Below are 12323 nucleotides of genomic sequence, written 5' to 3' on the forward strand. Positions count from 1 at the left end.
TGTTTTGCTGAAGTTTGGAGGTCCTAGAAAATAATCTCCAGCTAGATCTGGGCTTCCAAGCAAAGAAACTAATGCATTTCTCTCTTGGGTGAAATAAAAGGGGAAGACCTTTGGTCTGAGAAGCCACTTTAGTGCAAATGTGAGACGTGTCATTATTACAGGAATCATCATCACCAACCTCTTACCAGCTGCTGAATGCCCACCATGTTCCAAGGAATTAAGAGGCACTATCCCTACCTCACATCAACGGCAAGGTAAGCATCACCCACAGTTCTGCCACTTATTTGCCGTATGACAAAAATACTGGTTTGGAATCAGATCTGACTTCATCATCTACAGGTGTGTGACTTTGGAACACATCATGTAACCTTGTTGAGTCTCAATGTTTCCATCTCTAAAATGGGTTGTTGAATTAAATGAGAGAATGTACGTATAACTCAACCCACACTAGGCACTTTACAAATGCTATTCCCCTTCCACACTTCTTTTCCTATAATCTTGCCATGGCTGGCACTTTGGTGGGCACAGAAAACAAAGATGACTCAGCCCAAGTCCCTTCCTACTTGGGTTGAGATTTCCCTCTTCTATACACAGGCTGGATCATTCCTCGCAGAAAGGGAACAAAAGATCTGGGGCAAAATCAGATGGTTGGGCAAAATCATGGACCTACATTTTGCTAAGGACATGAGAGAGGTGAGGCAAGATGGCTGTCCAGCCTTGAAGTGCCCTCCTCAGTGGACCCTGCCTTCTTCTGCTCCCTTCCATCTGAAAGGGCGGGCCTACGCCGGCCGACTCCATCTTGTTCTGTGTTCTCCACCTTGAGGGACTATGTCCCCGACATGACCCCTTTTCCGGGAAAATCACAGAAACCTCAGACCTCGCCTCCTCCCCTTGAGTAACCTCCCGCTCACCCGTTCAAACTTCCTGATCAAAACACGCCCAGCGACCTGCGTAACAGGACTCCGACCCTTCCCCAGCCAATCGGCCGAGGCCACGACCCTTCCCCAGCCAATCAGCTGAGGCCACAGCCATTACCTCACCAACTGCCCCTAGACCCCTATAAAACCTTTGTGCTTTTGAAACTCGCTCTCTCTCCCTGGTATCTCACCGCTGAGTCGGTGCAGGTAGGGGATTGAGCTCGAGCTAGCTCGAATAAAGGTTCTTTTGCTTTTGCATCGGACTCGGCTCCCTAGTGGTCTTTGGGGATCACGAATTCTGGGCATAACATTTATCACCTTCATTTTCAGCATTTGATTTTCAAATGTTGCCAATGCTGATGGATAAGGGAGATCAACGGGTGAATGGTAACTTATCCTCTATTTACATGACACAGCACTGGTTCCTAAACCCTTTTGAGGATCCACTACCTCATCAGACCCACATAACTCTCAGTGAGTGCTGGGGCAAGAAGTATGCTCCTGCTATATAGCTGAATAAATTGATTTCCAGAGAGGGCCAGTGGTTGGCACAAAGTTGCCCAACAGGTCAGTGGTAAGCTCTAGGACAAAGACCCTGGACTCTTGACCCCTCCTAGCCTAGTCCTTCCTGCATTCTATCCCAAGGTCTCTCCTGGTAATGTACCCTTTAGACAATGCTGTTAACTTGAGTAGACTGCAGTGAAAGTTAATGAAGTTCTGCTCCAGGTAGTGGTTAACAGGTTGTGGTACCAAGTAATCCAATTTTCTGTGAGGATGGGCATTCGTAGTCTTTCACTTGCAAGCTGTATACACTCAACTCAAACTAGCTTCAGAGATAAATAAAATCAAAATTAAAACAAAACAAAACAAAACACTGGGGGCTTATTAGGTCCCATAACAGGGAGAAGTCTAGTAGATACCATTAGGACAGTTTCTGCCTGGCTCCATTCTTTCAGGCTCCTCCTGTGTTCAGGCATTCTCCACCCACTGAGGAGAAGCCAGCTGTCTGTGATTCCAGGCCTCCAACCTCACATGTAAATGCTCCCAGTGGAAACAGTACTTGTCTTAAATGGTACTCGTTTCCCTTTGGATATGCTATTACTAAATAGCTAGGAAGATGTGTGGGGGTGAGGAGGGGAACCTGATGAAGTCATTAAAACTCTGGGGAGGTTTATAAATTAGAACTCCCCAAAGGTGTAACCATAATAATAACTGACAAAGTTAAATCTATGGCATCAGCTCTTCTGTACTCCATTTTGGGATAAGGGAATCTTTTATAATCACTGGACTTATTTATGTTTTATATACTATTTATGGTGCTTGAAATGCTCAAAAGGATCAGCTATACTAAATTTGTAACTGATATATCATTCTTTTGAAGGCAGTTTAATCAAATTTGTTATTGTTTAGATATTCAAGAGGCATTCAATGTTTTATTGAATACGAGTTTGAAAAATTGAGCGCTGAAGTTCATGGAGTAGCGTGTATTCCTCTCAAGCCCAAAGGTCCCCAGACGTTAAGCAATCTAACAAAACACACAAAAATAAAATCGATCATTGGATTTTTAAAAATGATATCAATAACTATTATAAAACTATTTGTAAGGGGTAAATTAGCAGTTCTCTACATTTATTCTTTCAACATTATATGACTCTTTGTGTTATGATGAAAGAGATGCCCATTTAAAACTTTTTCAGGGGGGGTTCCGGAAGATGGCGGCGTAGGAGGACGCGGGGCTCACAGCGCGTCTGGCCGATCACTTAGATTCCACCTACACCTGCCTAAAGAACCCAGAAAACCGCCAGAGGATTAGCAGAAGGGAGTCTCCGGAGTCAAGCGCAGACTAGAGGCCCACGGAAGAGGGTAGGAAGGGCGGCGAGGCGGTGCGCGCTCCACGGACTGGCGGGAGGGAGCCGGGGCGGAGGGGCGGCTCGCCGGCCAAGCAGAGCCCCCGAGTCTGGCTGGCAAAAGCGGAGGGGCCGGACGGACTGTGTTCCGACAGCAAGCGCGACTTAGCATCTGGGAGGTCATAAGTTAACAGCTCTGCTCGGAAAGCGGGAAGGCTGGAGGACAAAGGGAGGGAGAGCTGCTGAGCCCCCGGACGGCAGAGCTCAGCTTGGCGGGGAACAAAGGCGCCAGCGCCATCTCCCCCGCCCATCCCCCAGCCAAAATCCCAAAGGGAACCAGTTCCTGCCAGGGAACTTGCTCGCTCCGCGCAAACACCCAACTCTGTGCTTCTGCGGAGCCAAACCTCCGGCAGCGGATCTGACTCCCTCCCGCTGCCACAGGGCTCCTCCTGAAGTGGATCACCTAAGGAGAAGCGAGCTAAGCCTGCCCCTCCAGCCCCCGTGCACCTTGCCTACCCACCCCAGCTAATACGCCAGATCCCCAGCAACACAAGCCTGGCAGTGTGCAAGTAGCCCAGACGGGCCACGCCACCCCACAGTGAATCCCGCCCCTAGGAGAGGGGAAGAGAAGGCACACACCAGTCTGACTGTGGCCCCAGCAGTGGGCTGGGGGCAGACATCGGGTCGGACTACGGCCCCGCCCACTAACTCCAGTTATACACCACAGCACAGGGGAAGTGCACTGCAGGTCCTCACCACGCCAGGGACTCTCCAAAATGACCAAACGGAAGAATTCCCCTCAGAAGAATCTCCAGGAAATAACAACAGCTAATGAACTGATCAAAAAGGATTTAAATAATATAACAGAAAGTGAATTTAGAATAATAGTCATAAAATTAATCGCTGGGCTTGAAAACAGTATACAGGACAGCAGAGAATCTCTTGCCATAAAGATCGAGGGACTAAGGAACAGTCACGAGGAGTTGAAAAACGCTTTAAACGAAATGCAAAACAAAATGGAAACCACAATGGCTCGGCTTGAAGAGGCAGAGGAGAGAATAGGTGAACTAGAAGATAAAGTTATGGAGAAAGAGGAAGCTGAAAGAAAGAGAGATAAAAAAATCCAGGAGTATGAGGGGAAAATTAGAGAACTAAGTGATACACTAAAAAAAAATAATATACGCATAATTGGTATCCCAGAGGAGGAAGAGAGAGGGAAAGGTGCTGAAGGGGTACTTGAACAAATTATAGCTGAGAACTTCCCTGAACTGGGGAAGGAAAAAGGCATTGAAATCCAAGAGGCACAGAGAACTCCCTTCAGACGTAACTTGAATCGATCTTCTGCACGACATATCATAGTGAAACTGGCAAAATACAAGGATAAAGAGAAAATTCTGAAAGCAGCAAGGGATAAACGTGCCCTCACATATAAAGGGAGACCTATAAGACTCGTGACTGATCTCTCCTTTGAAACTTGGCAGGCCAGAAAGGCTTGGCACGATATCTACAGTGTGCTAAACAGAAAAAATATGCAGCCGAGAATCCTTTATCCAGCAAGTCTGTCATTTAGAATAGAAGGAGAGATAAAGGTCTTCCCAAACAAACAAAAACTGAAGGAATTTGTCACCACGAAACCAGCCCTACAAGAGATCCTAAGGGGGATCCTGTGAGACAAAGTACCAGAGACATCACTACAAACATAAAACATACAGACATCACAATGACTCTAAACCCATATCTTTCTATAATAACACTGAATGTAAATGGATTAAATGCGCCAACTAAAAGACATAGGGTATCAGAATGGATAAAAAAACAAGACCCATCTATTTGCTGTCTACAAGAGACTCATTTTAGATCTGAGGACACCTTTAGATTGAGAGTGAGGGGATGGAGAACTATTTATCATGCTCCTGGAAGCCAAAAGAAAGCTGGAGTAGCCATACTTATATCAGACAAACTAGACTTTAAATTAAAGGCTGTAACAAGAGATGAAGAAGGGCATTATATAATAATCACAGGGTCTATCCACCAGGAAGAGCTAACTATTATAAATGTCTATGCGCCAAATACCCGAGCCCCCAGATATATAAAACAATTACTCATAAACATAAGCAACCTTATTGATAAGAATGTGGTCATTGCAGGGGACTTTAACACCCCACTTACAGAAATGGATAGATCATCTAGACACACAGTCAATAAAGAAACAAGGGCCCTGAATGATACATTGGATCAGATGGACTTGACAGATATATTTAGAACTCTGCATCCCAAAGCAACAGAATATACTTTCTTCTCGAGTGCACATGGAACATTCTCCAAGATAGATCATATACTGGGTCACAAAACAGCCCTTCATAAGTGTACAAGAATTGAAATTATACCATGCATACTTTCAGACCACAATGCTATGAAGCTTGAAATCAACCACAGGAAAAAGTCTGGAAAACCTCCAAAAGCATGGAGGTTAAAGAACACCCTACTAACGAATGAGTGGGTCAACCAGGCAATTAGAGAAGAAATTAAAATATATATGGAAACAAACGAAAATGAAAATACAACAATCCAAACGCTTTGGGATGCAGCGAAGGCAGTCCTGAGAGGAAAATACATTGCAATCCAGGCCTATCTCAAGAAACAAGAAAAATCCCAAATACAAAACCTAACAGCACACCTAAAGGAAATAGAAGCAGAACAGCAAAGGCAGCCTAAACCCAGCAGAAGAAGAGAAATAATAAAGATCAGAGCAGAAATAAACAATATAGAATCTAAAAAAACTGTAGAGCAGATCAACGAAACCAAGAGTTGGTTTTTTGAAAAAATAAACAAAATTGACAAACCTCTAGCCAGGCTTCTCAAAAAGAAAAGGGAGATGACCCAAATAGATAAAATCATGAATGAAAATGGAATGATTACAACCAATCCCTCAGAGATACAAACAATTATCAGGGAATACTATGAAAAATTATATGCCAGCAAATTGGACAACCTGGAAGAAATGGACAAATTTCTAAACACCCACACTCTTCCAAAACTCAATCAGGAGGAAATAGAAAGCTTGAACAGACCCATAACCAGCGAAGAAATTGAATCGGTTATCAAAAATCTCCCAACAAATAAGAGTCCAGGACCAGATGGCTTCCCAGGGGAGTTCTACCAGACATTTAAAGCAGAGATAATACCTATCCTTCTCAAGCTATTCCAAGAAATAGAAAGGGAAGGAAAACTTCCAGACTCATTCTATGAAGCCAGTATTACTTTGATTCCTAAACCAGACAGAGACCCAGTAAAAAAAGAGAACTACAGGCCAATATCCCTGATGAATATGGATGCAAAAATTCTTAATAAGATACTAGCAAATCGAATTCAACAGCATATAAAAAGAATTATTCACCATGATCAAGTGGGATTCATTCCTGGGATGCAGGGCTGGTTCAACATTCGCAAATCAATCAACGTGATACATCACATTAACAAAAAAAAAGAGAAGAACCATATGATCCTGTCAATCGATGCAGAAAAGGCCTTTGACAAAATCCAGCACCCTTTCTTAATAAAAACCCTTGAGAAAGTCGGGATAGAAGGAACATACTTAAAGATCATAAAGGCCATTTATGAAAAGCCCACAGCTAACATCATCCTCAACGGGGAAAAACTGAGAGCTTTTTCCCTGAGATCAGGAACACGACAGGGATGCCCACTGTCACCGCTGTTGTTCAATATAGTGCTGGAAGTTCTAGCATCAGCAATCAGACAACAAAAGGAAATCAAAGGCATCAAAATTGGCAAAGATGAAGTCAAGCTTTCGCTTTTTGCAGATGACATGATATTATACATGGAAAATCCGATAGACTCCACCAAAAGTCTGCTAGAACTGATACATGAATTCAGCAAAGTTGCAGGATACAAAATCAATGTGCAGAAATCAGTTGCATTCTTATACACTAACAATGAAGCAACAGAAAGACAAATGAAGAAACTGATCCCATTCACAATTGCACCAAGAAGCATAAAATACCTAGGAATAAATCTAACCAAAGATGTAAAAGATCTGTATGCTGAAAACTATAGAAAGCTTATGCAGGTAATTGAAGAAGATATAAAGAAATGGAAAGACATTCCATGCTCATGGATTGGAAGAATAAATATTGTCAAAATGTCAATACTACCCAAAGCTATCTACACATTCAATGCAATCCCAATCAAAATTGCACCAGCATTCTTCTCGAAACTAGAACAAGCAATCCTAAAATTCATATGGAACCACAAAAGGCCCCGAATAGCCAAAGTAATTTTGAAGAAGAAGACCAAAGCAGGAGGCATCACAATCCCAGAATTTAGCCTCTACTACAAAGCTGTCATCATCAAGACAGCATGGTATTGGCATAAAAACAGACACATAGACCAATGGAATAGAATAGAAACCCCAGAACTAGACCCACAAACGTATGGCCAACTCATCTTTGACAAAGCAGGAAAGAACATCCAATGGAAAAAAGACAGTCTCTTTAACAAATGGTGCTGGGAGAACTGGACAGCAACATGCAGAAGGCTGAAACTAGACCACTTTCTCACACCATTCACAAAAATAAACTCAAAATGGATAAAGGACCTGAATGTGAGACAGGAAACCATCAAAACCTTAGAGGAGAAAGCAGGAAAAGACCTCTCTGACCTCAGCCGTAGCAATCTCTTACTCGGCACATCCCCAAAGGCAAGGGAATTAAAAGCAAAAGTGAATTACTGGGACCTTATGAAGATAAAAAGCTTCTGCACAGCAAAGGAAACAACCAACAAAACTAAAAGGCAGCCAACGGAATGGGAAAAGATATTTGCAAATGACACATCGGACAAAGGGCTAGTATCCAAAATCTATAAAGAGCTCATCAAACTCTACACCCGAAAAACAAATAACCCAGTGAAGAAATGGGCAGAAAACATGAATAGACACTTCTCTAAAGAAGACATCCGGATGGCCAACAGGCACATGAAAAGATGCTCAACATCGCTCCTTATCAGGGAAATACAAATCAAAACCACACTCAGATACCACCTCACGCCAGTCAGAGTGGCCAAAATGAAGAAATCAGGAGACTATAGATGCTGGAGAGGATGTGGAGAAACAGGAACCCTCTTGCACTGTTGGTGGGAATGCAAATTGGTGCAGCCGCTCTGGAAAGCAGTGTGGAGGTTCCTCAGAAAATTAAAAATAGACCTACCCTATGACCCAGCAATAGCACTGCTAGGAATTTATCCAAGGGATACAGGAGTACTGATGCATAGGGGCACCTGTACCCCAATGTTTATAGCGGCACTCTCAACAATAGCCAAATTATGGAAAGATCCTAAATGTCCATCAACTGATGAATGGATAAAGACATTGTGGTTTATATACACAATGGAATACTACGTGGCAATGAGAAAAAATGAAATATGGCCTTTTGTAGCAACATGGATGGAACTGGAGAGTGTGATGCTAAGTGAAATAAGCCATACAGAGAAAGACAGATACCATATGGTTTCACTCTTATGTGGATCCTGAGAAACATAACAGAAACCCATGGGGGAGGGGAAGGAAGGAAAGAAAAAAAAAAAAAGAGGTTAGAGTGGGAGAGAGCCAAAGCATAAGAGACTGTTAAAAACTGAGAACAAACTGAGGGTTGATGGGGGGTGGGAGGGAGGGCAGGGTGGGTGATGGGTATTGAGGAGGGCACCTTTTGGGATGAGCACTGGGTGTTGTATGGAAACCAATTTGACAGTAAATTTCATATATTAAAAAATAAAAAAAAATAATAAATAAATAAATAAATAAATAAATAAATAAAAATTAAAAATAAATAAATAAATAAATAAAAATAAAATAAAATAAAACTTTTTCAATGGTCTATTTGTTTTAGAAAGCAGAGTACAAAGTTAAGTACGAGTCATGAGTTAAGGTTATCACCCCACTTCACTGAGGTATTTGTGGCCTCGCCAGCTACAATTTGGTATTAAAAATCTCAGGGTTTTTTGCAAAAGGACATAAGATGTGCAGTGACCAGCACCGGGGCTGGTGTCAGATGGGGTGATTCTGTGTATCCCAGTTCCCTCACTTAATCACTTAGTAGTTACTGTGTAATACACAATCTAACCAGTTATGGTAATCTCTGCCCTGTTTCCCCCCACCCCTGCAATAGGCAAGTAACTATGTTCCAGTGACAATGTGTACAATACAAAGATAATTTTTTTAAGGTTTATCTATTTATTTTTGAGACAGAGACAGGGTAAGCGGGGGGAGGGGGTGGAGAGAGGGAGGGAGAGAGAGAGAGAGAGGGAGAGAATCTCAAGCAGGCTCTGCACTACCAGCACAGAGCCCAATGTGGGGCTCAAACCCACAAAACTGTGAGATCATGACCTGAGCCAAAACCAGGAGTCAGACGCTTAACCGACTCAGTCACCCAGGCACCCCAAGTACAAAGATTATTAGTAAAGCTTTCTGAAAGTAAAAGTCCTTCGGAAAAGCAAGAAAAGTCCTTAGGAAAAGTCAAATCCATTTTTCAAAAGAAGTTGGGTACAAACTAGACAGAAGTATTAGGATGATAATCATCTCACTGTTCGACAACAACAAAACAAACAGCAGTCATTGTAATTAGGCTCTTTATTCATGTTCTTTGTTTCAGAGTCCTGGTAGTTGCTATGGTACAGAGGGCACTTCTGGCACTTGGTATCACAGAGCCAAGACATGCTCAGACCACAATGAACCAGAGCACCCCCCTCTGACAGGCAGTTATAGACACTCCAATCAGGGACAGAAGGGAAATACCACTGAAATGACAACCCCAAGTCAAGGCTTAGCTTCAGTCTTAGGCTGTCATCCTGGGACATCCGGGCTGACCTGGAAGCAAGCCAGCATAGAGAAGACTAATTTAGAGTGAGTGCTCAGCAAGTTTAGAACACTATCCAATCTACAGGGGATACAGTATACTTCTCCCTGTGGGGGAGCTTGCCCTGGCCTTGTCTCTTAGCTCCAGAAGGCCAAGGATCTTTGACTCATTTATTCCTTCAGTGAAACTTTACTGCTGTCTGTTCTGTGCCAGGCTCTGTGACAGGCCCTGTGCCGGGTGCAGAGGACAGAGAAGAATCGGACACAGTTCTTCTTACCTTCAGGGAATTCAGAATATAATAGAAAAAGCATATATTTATAAAGCAACCATTGTGATTCAAGGTAAAAAGGACAGAGGGAGGATTCATAGAGACTCGGCCCTCAAGGAATTTAGAGCCTCGCAGAGGCCTACAGGGCACAACAACAGAAATACATGGCAAGCTGTGGCGATGACCAAAGGGAGGCTTCCAGTGTGCACTCTGGCATCACAGGAGAGGATGGCATGACATCCACTGACTAATGCAGTGGGGAAAACTCACAGCCTACTGAAGAAGCCTGAGCAGCCTAATCTGGCTGAAATGGAAGTACTGAATCCTACTACCCTGGAGAGGAGGCTGCGCAGCCTTGGGCTGACCTCTATGGGTCCCTCGGGCTACCCAACAGACAGGGTGCCATGTCTCTGATCTGTGGCTGCAGCTGCATGATATCCCATGGATACAAGGGGGGATTGGTGACCAGGAGAAACAGGTCCAAATAGAGCATCCAAATAACGAGGGCCTGAAGTACATAATAGTGGCCTAGGAGTGAGGGCATCAGGAGTTGGGGAGCATGAGCAGCACCACCAGGTTGAAGGGATCGGAAGATGATCTGGGTACATATCAGCAGCAGGAGGTCCCTACCTATGCTTTCCTGCACTCCCAGACATGGGCCATGTGTGCTGGATGGATCCATTCTAAGGGTCCCAAGACAGGGGGGGAACATCTACAGGCAAAGGACCACAGGCTCTGTAGTCCTCTCTTCACACTTCTAGATTAGAGGCCTCCAGTCTGCTGTCCTCTTTTCTTCACAGCTGCCATCACCTGCCCAATATTTTTCATTCTACCAACCTGAGAGGGCTAGAAATGGGCTTAGTTAGGATACCAGTATCATGGCATTGGACCCAGGGCCCCAAAGGCTTGGGTAATCGGCACAGAGTTGGAGTGCCTCCAGCTGTTTTTGTTAGTCACGTGGAACATGGACAAGTTGAGCCAGCTTAAAGTTACAGGGCTGGGCAGGAACTTATCTGTAGCCTAAACTGTGGGCCCACGCAGGCCTCCTTCCCTTTCCATACGTGTTGGAAACAGCTCCAGCCTGTTATCATTTCTTCTTCACAGAGGCCTCCACCTACACCATCTCTCCAGCCTCTGTCTCTATCTGTGCCACATTCTCTCTCTTCCTTAAGGTGCCAGGATTCCTACCCTGCTGCTCTTTTGCTTCAGAGCCACCATTGCCCACTCTGTTCCTCTCCCTAATCCTCATTCTGGATTACTTCTGTAATTGGATTACAAATGTCGGATTACCCAACCCTCTTTTCTTGCTATTCCTGAAATATACACACAGCCCCTTTGCCTATGCTAATCACTAAGGAGAAGCAAACATGAAGCAAAGGGGAAGGAGAAAGGGAAGGGCAATTCAGAGATGGAGAAGACATCTAATGAGTGCTGGTACTGGACGGCTGTGGTCCACACTGGCATGTGACTGAGGTCCCTCCTTGGATGGTTCCAAAGAAGTCTTGATATTTTCATTTTCTCCATCCCTTAGACCTTGTTGGAGAACGGAGCCACCCCCCTGTTCCCATCTATTTGGGGATGGTGTTCAGGAACGCTTTGCAGAACAGGAAGTTTCTACTACTCAGGAGAGGGTTGCCCTTCCCCAGCTCCTCCCTATACCAGCAGCTCTGTCACCCCCTCCACTGCCATCTCGACAGAGGTCTTCTCTGACAGTGGGATTCATATGAAGGAGAGATAAGTATTCATTACCCCACCCAACAACTGGCAGCCCTACATGCCAGACAAAATGTAGACACCCTTTAGCAGGCGATGAAGAGCCACAAGTAATTTTCAACCAGGGAATGTCAATAGGAAGCACCTTACATTATGCAAGGCTCTCAAGAATATTTAGGTAAATGTACAAATGAATGAATGAATGATCATAACTGTGTGCTGGGAGAATAACTTTGACAAATGGCTGAGAGGCTAAGGGAATTTTAAGAAGTCACTCTAAGCCATGGACTTAAGCCATATGCAGGAGTAGGTGAAGTTAATCTCTGCTTTCATCCTGCACGACTCTTCCCCATAGGACTGGGGCAACCGCCAACCCCTAGCCTCCTAGGCTATGCTCCAAGACTAACACTTGCTCTCCGGGCCATTACTCAGCACCAAATATAGTTCTCTGATACAAGGTATTTTTCTCCTAAAATAGGGAGGAAAACCAAGTATCTCATGATAGAATTTCTGTTACAATAATAGGCTATGGGGAAAGAATCTAAAATAAGAACAACCAATCTGGTATCATCTGAGAGACCCACCACTGGCAAAGTTTAGCCCCAAACCTATCAGACAAAGAGGCAGCCCTACTCCACAAATGGTATTTGTAGCAGGTCCAAAAAAACAGGCCTGATTCAGAGGTCTGAGGTCCAGAGACCTTCCTAATGGT

General features: G+C 44.1%; 1 long non-coding RNA gene across 1 annotated transcript in view; it reads left to right on the forward strand.

Annotated features, from left to right (window-relative positions):
- The window catches only part of LOC122231116, a 23048-nt gene continuing 10725 nt past the window's right edge, over positions 1 to 12323 (forward strand). The window contains exon 1 of the long non-coding RNA XR_006208268.1: positions 1 to 254. This is a non-coding gene — a long non-coding RNA (uncharacterized LOC122231116). The remainder of the gene's footprint in view (positions 255 to 12323) is intronic.

Source organism: Panthera tigris, chromosome D1 (assembly GCF_018350195.1).
Source record: "Panthera tigris isolate Pti1 chromosome D1, P.tigris_Pti1_mat1.1, whole genome shotgun sequence".
NCBI classification, from domain to species: Eukaryota; Metazoa; Chordata; class Mammalia; order Carnivora; family Felidae; genus Panthera; species Panthera tigris.